Raw genomic sequence first — 8,139 nt, 5'->3', positions numbered from 1 at the left:
GGGAGATACAGTTGAGCATAGTGTATGCAGCTTTCTCCTTATTAGTACTATTTGTGTCGGTGCCAAGATTGTTAAATTTCTATTGGAGCTACTCTCATAAGAAAAATGTTCACGGGATCAGGCATAAACCTCCAAGGAGCCTTCCTTTATTAGTTCAGAAGTAGAGTTCTGTATCAGAAAAACTGCTTTTTTACTTTTCAAATATTATTGCCATACACAGGATACACTCTGTTAATACAGTTCTCCAATATAGTCAGATTTCATGCCAATTATTTTATCAGTGACATTCACCTCCTCTTCCTTTTCTCAACATATGTTTTAAAGGGCCTGTATCAACAAGTTTTAGGTCCAAAATTCAGATTTCACTATTTTTTTAAAAGACTGTTTTGCAAATCCTACTAGGAATGGAGTGATTTTCAGAGGCTAAAAAGAAAACAGAAACAGGGAGTTTTGGGGACATAAACATCCCCTGGTTTGTTGTGATCCAGTATAAATGGCTTGTACCTGAGAATATGGAAATGACACTGAATAGGTAGGAACCTGTTATAAATTCAAGTGCAGCTGATCAGAGGAGTGAAATGCTGAGAGAAACTGAAAAGCAGCAATGGTGAAAAATACATGTTTTTAGGAGCATGGAATTGGAAAGGACCTTTTGGGTCACTGAGTTTAGCTGCCTGCTGTTCTTGGCAACCATGCCATACCATCTATTCTATAAACTGATGAAGCTCCACCTTAAAACGGTTTAGATTTTTGCTCCCACCTCTCCTAGCCAAAGGCTGTTCCACAACCTTATTTCTCTGACAGTTACCAGCCTTCTTCTTCTTATTTCCAGCCAAAATGTGTTCATTGCCAGTTTATACCCATTTTAAATCTTACACTTTTAAAACTCTGACTCGCTATTTGTTACCTCTGGTAACATGTTCAGAATATATTACAAGCTTCCTTCCCTATGAGTATGTGAGAACTATTGTGTTGACAGCCTCTCTTTCATCTTCTGCTGTTAACTTGCAGAAGAACAGGATAATGTGAAAAAGATAAGAGACAGATGTTTCAGGTCTGCAGTTCTGATACAAGCATGAGAACAATGCTTCTGAGAGTACCCATGCTTTCAGTAACGCACAAAAGACATGCTTATATATCTTACAATACGTGCCGTTTCTCTTAGAGCTATTGACGTGATCCTAAGAGGTACAAAGTGCCTCCTAGGACATGCTGAGAGCACTCAGTCACGTCATTTGGCATTTTGAGAGTCCATGTCCTGCTTGAGTTACTTGTGTGAATAGGACTGCCCACAACTAGTGACAGCAAAATTTCTCCCTAAATCCTCCTGCAAGTGTCATGTGCACTTTATATTCAAGTGGAAAACTTACATGTTCTAATTATAATTTTCTCAGTTTTATTCCTTGATGAGGTGACTCAGAAAAGCCAAAACTAGGATTGATCAGCTCCCCTTTTCCACCCCCACCCCCAAATTTCTTGAAACATTTTGTAGTGGGAAATTAGGCTGACAACAAAACGAAGGCACGCATGGAACATGTCTGCTTTCGTCAAGAATCTTTTGTCACAAATCAAAAAACAGAATTTTTGAAATTTGTGGCTGGCTTCAGCTAGAATTATTTTGGGTTTCAGTGGAAAATATTCGAGTGTTCATATTTATGATGCAAAGTCAGCATTTTCCACAAGTGGGAGGGACATTTTCTAACAGCTCTAGTCAACACCAAAGAGATCTGTGTTGGAACTGGTCTGGGAAGTGTGCTGGAGGGGAGCGTTCTGACAGCTTCCTGTTCCAAAGCAAAGTCTGGCTGGATGGGGGACACTGGAGCACAATCCATTTGTGTGAGTCACTCTAGCCAGCGTTTTTGCCAGGGAAGTGTGTCTACTGGCTTTTAAGCAAATCAGGTCAGTGTATTACTTGCAAACACTCTTTGCCTATCTGCTGTGCTCTGGCCACTTCAGCTGCCTGTGTGCGTGTGGGATGCACACAGGTACAGTCTGTTCAAGTTCAAGGTCTCCAGTGTTTCCATGACATCATTGGCTCACACATCACCCTGGGCACCTGCCCAGACCTGAGCACTCACGCTCTCTCCCATTCATAAAAGGGACACAGAGGGGAGGGAGGAGAACAGTCATACACACGCACAAAACCACCTGGACTCTCCACTGATGGCAGGCTGTTTTGCACTGTGCCACCATCACGGTTTCGCCCCAAGGCTGTCACAGCTACATACAAAATGGTCAGAATGAAACTCCACTGATAAAGAGCCAGATTGCTGATTCCTAAATTACACATGCATGCATGCGTGCACATGTGTGCACACACATGCGCGTGTGCACCCACTCACGTATTTCCTGCCTCTGGTGTAGAGAATGGCACTGGCTTCCTTCCCTACTGCTTCCTGATCTTGAACTACTGGTTCACCTCCTAGGGAGACTGTTCAGGACACAGTCAGCCTAAGATGAAATGAGTACAAAGACCATCTCTGTTTCCATCTTTCCAGACAGTGCTGTGTCTGTCTTAATTGTACCTGATGATCTGTGCCTGGATGAGCGTACATAGCCCATACTAACAAAGTGCAAGTCTTTGTTCCCCTAAATTTGCTGGACTGAAAAAAAGGTTTTATGAGCTCTGCAGTCTCCAGACAACTAGAGCTGTTAGTTCAAGCAATAGATTTACTTTTCAACCTGGAAGTCCTGGGTCCATTCAACCCAAATGAACCAGTCAGCACGCAGTCCCCCATAAACAAATGCTCACTGAGTCAGATCACAGTTACCCAGCATACAAAAAGACACATGCACATATTCACCCATATGTCAGCAACACATCCTCCACACCACACTTTGACTCCGCATCAAAGGGAAGCAACTTCAGTTTGTTTAAAAAGCAAAAGCAAAACGCTTATGCAACAGGGCACAAATAATTCATTGCTTGTATTTTAACTGGCTTTAGATAATTGCATTCATTTTAGTTGAACTTTTAAAAGAGGGAAATAGTATATACAACTGAATATTTTACCAGACCAGAATCTAAATTTGCTGATTCCTCATTATGTCGTAAAGCAGTGGTTACGAAACCTGCTGGACTGACAGACCACTGTTGCCCTCAAAATGTCTCACAGACCATCATACCACCCTATTAGCAAAACTGCAATTGAAAACATAGAGCAGTGGTTCTCAACCTTTTGGGACTCAAATCACCCCTTCCTGGATCTGAGATGCCCCTCCATCACTTTTGTGAATTGACTGGCACTCAATTTCAAAACTAATGTATATATTGCAGTGTTTACCTCTGTACACAGGGGCTGAGCAGTAGGGGTGGGTAGACAAGCCTGAGCCTGACTTACTTGCTTAGCTTATTTGTTATTTCCTCATGCCTCGGTTATCTCCTGTCACCCTTCAAAGGATCTGGTGGCACCCCAAGATGTCCTACCATCCTGGTTGAGAATTACTTCTATAGAGACACATAGACCAGGTGTGACTTCATGAGTGGAAAACTTACCATGGCCTCACAGCCCAGCAATGATCCATGGACTACAGTTGGGGAATTACTGGTTTAAACAACTGGTTAGGCATTCACATTCATAGGTTGATACCAAATTAGAGGGTATAGTTCTTCCACAGACCTTGCACTATTCCCACCCTGCATAAATCAGCTGGAGAACCAGACATCAGTCTCCTATCTATGGCCCATTCTGTCCCTTGCATTAGCACACCTGAGAATAAATCTCCTGACTACCCTCCCATGTTCTCTGGTTTAGATAATGCCTGGAAGGTACAGATTCAGGAGGAGGCACAGTCCCTCCCCAAACCCACAGATTCATAGAAGTTTAGGCCTGGAAGGGACCTCGTGAGATCATCGGGTCCAGCCCCCTGCTCTGGGCAGGAAAAACTGCTGGGGTCAAATAACCCCAGCAAGGTGTGCGCCCAGTCTCCTTTTGACAATCTCCAGGGTAGATGCCTGCACCCACCCCCGGGAGTCTATTCCAGCGTCTGGTCAAATGAACCATGACGAATTTTTTCCTTATATCCAGTCTGAAACCTTCTTCTAGGAATTTATGACCATTGTTTCTGGTTTTCCCCTGGGGCGCTGTAATGAATAGATGCTCACCCCTGATATATTTGTAAGCTGCCACCAAATCCCCCCGAAGTCTTCTCTTTTCTAGGCTGAACATTCCCATACCTGTCAGCCTTTCCTCGTGGATTGCTCTTCAGCCTCACCTCTAATCATACGAGTGGCTCTTCTCTGGACTCTCTCAAGCTTCCCCACATCCTTCTTGTATGTTGAGTCTCCTCTCGTGCCTCAGGGCAGGGCAGCAGGTCTGCCTCCTCCTCACCCACTCTGAGGAATGCCGATCGTGCTTGGCCCTGCCTTTTTGCAGAGTAGGTAAAAGAGGCACTTTCTCTGCATCCTTCCCCTACTGCACCCATGTAAGAACCAGTTGCAATGTGACCTGTTTGTAAAGCTCCACTCCCACTACCCAGGGCAATGCAGGTGGCTCCTATAAGGACCCCTTCCCTCCACCACCCAGTTAAGAAGGGATAGAGGTGGCATGTGTGAGTGGATAAGAGGTGGGAAGAAAAGCCTGCTAGGGAAGCAGCAAGGGGGAGGAGGAGGTCCTTTCAGTAGCACTTCATGGACAACCCTACAAACCTTGGGACCAGCCCTGCTTCCTACAGCCTTCATGGAGCAGGTTAGCCAGTCTTCTTTACCTTGTGTCTGACAGCCAGTTACCACACAAACTGCCCTCAGGGGTAGATTACCATACACAAATCTAAACTTGCTTCTTTCTTCCATGGTGCCAAGGAAAGGAGAGGGTTTGTTCTGTCTTCGTTTTGCAGAACCAAGGGAATGCCGTGCCCAGGACAGATCCAGGCTAGCTGGATGTACAGTTCAAATCTAGCTCAGAGCACATAATTCCCCATTTGTGTTTGCATATGCACGGGGCAGGGGGAGGGGTTGAAAATAAGAATTTGATTGTCATCGTTTAATCCTAAATTACTTCTTGAAAAAAACAGACAGACACAAACAGCATGCTCACTTATAAACTGCATATGAAAGAGGCTTATTATGCTCTGCTTTGAAACTGGCATCTAGCTTCGCCCTTCTCAGCTGCCCACTGCAGAGCAAAGGCCTTTCCAGAGCTACCCCTCGATGGAAACAAAAGCCCATAGCCAAATTACATTACAGAAATTAATTTTCAAGACCAGGACAGTGTTTCACACAGAAACCACATTATGGTCAGGGGATGAAAATGACTGCTTTCCAGCACCAGATGGAACGGCACAAAGCAGATCACCATCTGGAATTCACGTCACTCCCAGCTGCACTGGGGAAAACTCACGCAAATATCATATGAACAAATAAAAAGCCTTGATATGACATAGGAGTGTCACACTCCAGAAAGAAGGCTGCCTTATAGACTATAAATTATGCATAAATACGTGTTTGTATGTTAGTAGAACAGTAGGATGTTCTCTGATTGGCCGTGGCACTCAAGCCATCCAAGGCAACCAGTAACGGACCAAGTAGCAATGGTGCTAGTCGCATCCACTGTTCTCTTGCCCCGACACCCTTCAAACCAAATGAGCCATTTTGTGTAATGAAAACCCAATTATTGAACCCCGGATCCTTAAAGGTATGCAGGTATCTCTCATGATGACAGAGTTAGGCTCATCTCCCGTCAACAAATACTGGAGGCCTTGCAAGCCACTATTGACTTCACAGTTCAGGAGCTAGTTCATTCCTCTTCCAGGGCAGGGATTTTCCAGTCACAGCACCCATTTCTGGCAGAAGGATCAAAAGGTAGAAAGGTGCAGAGGAAGAGCGCTTCTGCCCCATACTCCAAGCATTTGGAGCCTTGTCCTAGTTACACAGGCCCGCCAAACGGTAAGGCCTGTGCTGGAGCTGTTGCAATAAAATATCACAGATTTAATGCCTGCTGCTTGGAGAATATGTTTTCCAGCTTCATATTAACCTTTATTTTTCATGGGGTTGGGTGACATTATTAGCAGGAGCGCTTATTGGTGGAGTGAAGAATCTTCGCAGCAGTGTGGGTGGGAGATGGGTTACATTCAATATGGAGCAGATCTAGAGCATGGTTTCTGTTTATTTTTTTTCATTCTTGTAGGATGTGAAATGACACTGTTAACAGGATCTGTTTAGCAGACTCCAATTAAAATCCGATTTATCATTCAGGTGCCTTATCTCAGACAAGTCAACTCGCCTTGGGAATGCTGGGCCAGAGGGAAGTCAGCAACAGCAAGGCACCGGCCTCAGGGGAGAGAGCAATAAAAAAAGGAACCTTTTTTTTTAAATACCCCAACAAGCCCCACATCTGAATGTGGGCAGTGTGCACGTATAGCAATTGGGCAGCCTAAAAAAATGTAAAAATGCTTGTGTCTCATTTCTGCAGCATCACGGCTACCACATCACTCTCACGCTGCCATAGAAAAAGCAGAGCATTTGCATTTCATCAAGTGTGTGTGTGTGTGTGTGTGTGTGTGAGTGTGCACATATAATGTGTGTGTGCATATAATGTATGTGTATGTGCATAAAATGTGTATGTGTGCATATAACGTGTGCATGTGTGTGCACGTGCCTGTGCATATAACGTGTGCATGTGTGTGCATGTGTATCTGCGTATATACTGTGTATGCGTGCATATAATGTGTGCATGTGTGCTTGCATATAATGTACATATGTGTGCATATAACAAATGTGTGTGCATTTAGCGTGTGTGTGCATACAACGCGCACATTAAAAGTTACTGCTTTGCATCCACAAATTCATCATCAGCAATAGAGCAATGTGCTCAACTACTTTAATGGGTAATCTATGATGACTCCATAGGACCTACCCAGGTGCTGATCAGTGCTGTGACACCTACTCATCAATGAGCAAGAAGAAAACCTCCTTCCTAATCCCAAAGCTTTGTGACAAGGAGCTTCAGCAGCAGGAAGCTACTCCCTCCTCACCTATCTCCTCAAAGCACTGTAGGGTGAGCCCAAATAACCAGGACTCTTGCCAGGCCCTAGAAATCCCTGACAAAGCAATACCTTGGGTGAATTACGAGGATCAATGGGAGCTGTCCTGGCCCCTCCCCAGTTCATCATACCAACTCATCTTGCAAAACAAGTATTTTCCTAGGAACTGGATCCTGCCACGACAGTTCGCCCGAAAGGTGGAATTGAACCACTCTGTCGCTAGACAGCTACAGGTTTGAAGCCTGCACCCCAGACCACTGAGGATCATCCGGGCAATTAAATCCATGCAACTCCACTGTTATATAAACCTCCGAGCACGCTGCTATCTTCTAGTTATGGTAACTTCACGTTTTTGTTTCCCTACGCCCTCTTTTCTCTTCCGGACGCCCGTCTTGCTGCCGATGTGTCTGAAGTGGCGCTCGAGGACCCTTTACTCCCCGGTACTGGGTACGACCTCTCCTCCCCTCCTATTACTCACATTTCTCCAGCCAGAATAAATCCAGCTACTTTATGCAAATCAACATAGAGCTGATTGGCCGGCTCCCCCAGGCGGCGTGTATGATTGGCGAGGTGAGCCGAGCCCGCCCCCGGGCCGTGCTGTGACTCACTGACCCTTCTCAGCAACCGGGGCGGCTGTTCCCGCGCTTTTCCCGGAGCCCGACTCGTGCCGTGGGGGGGAATGACGTCATCCCCGGCAGGGCATGTCCCGTATGTCCCTCCCACATCAGTGCCCTGGCAGTCACAGCCCTCGGCCCTGAACCCGCACCCATGCGTGTGCCCCCAGTTACAGCAGCCAGCCTGGGGTGTATCGCATCCCCACAGCCCGCTTTGCCCCTCAGGGTCTTGCGCTCAGCTCCCCCCATCTTTGCTGCCCTCAGTCCTGACTGAGGGAAGTGGGGCTAGCAAGAGCTCAGAGCAGAAGTGAGGCCACCCCCGCCAGGGCAGGCCCATGTGCAGGACCCCGGTGCCGCTTTGATATCTATCCCTCACATCTGCCCCAAGAAACCAGCTGCTGTGCCCCCAGTAGCCTCCATAATGAAGGGAGGCCTAAAGTTTTCCTGCTGCAACCACTGTCGCAATGTTTTTTCCTGTCCCCAGCAGTGGCAGGGGGCCTGCTGGTGATGATTTGTGTCATCTTCCTGTCCCTCATTCACGTGT

The 8,139-nt window shown here is 46.1% G+C and overlaps 1 non-coding gene across 1 annotated transcript; it reads right to left on the bottom strand.

The window, feature by feature from the left end:
- Nucleotides 1–7,168: 7,168 nt before the first annotated feature.
- TRNASTOP-UCA (transfer RNA opal suppressor (anticodon UCA)) lies at nucleotides 7,169–7,255 on the bottom strand. Its single transcript has one exon. It is a non-coding gene; the product is annotated as a tRNA-Sec (tRNA).
- Between the last annotated feature and the right edge of the window lie 884 nt (nucleotides 7,256–8,139).

The sequence above is a fragment of the Crocodylus siamensis genome, chromosome 1 (genome assembly GCF_052110815.1).
Source record: "Crocodylus siamensis isolate JL-2025a chromosome 1, ASM5211081v1, whole genome shotgun sequence".
Taxonomy (NCBI): domain Eukaryota; kingdom Metazoa; phylum Chordata; order Crocodylia; family Crocodylidae; genus Crocodylus; species Crocodylus siamensis.
Note: the sequence above shows the minus strand (reverse complement) of the source record. Positions and strands in the feature narration are given on the sequence as shown.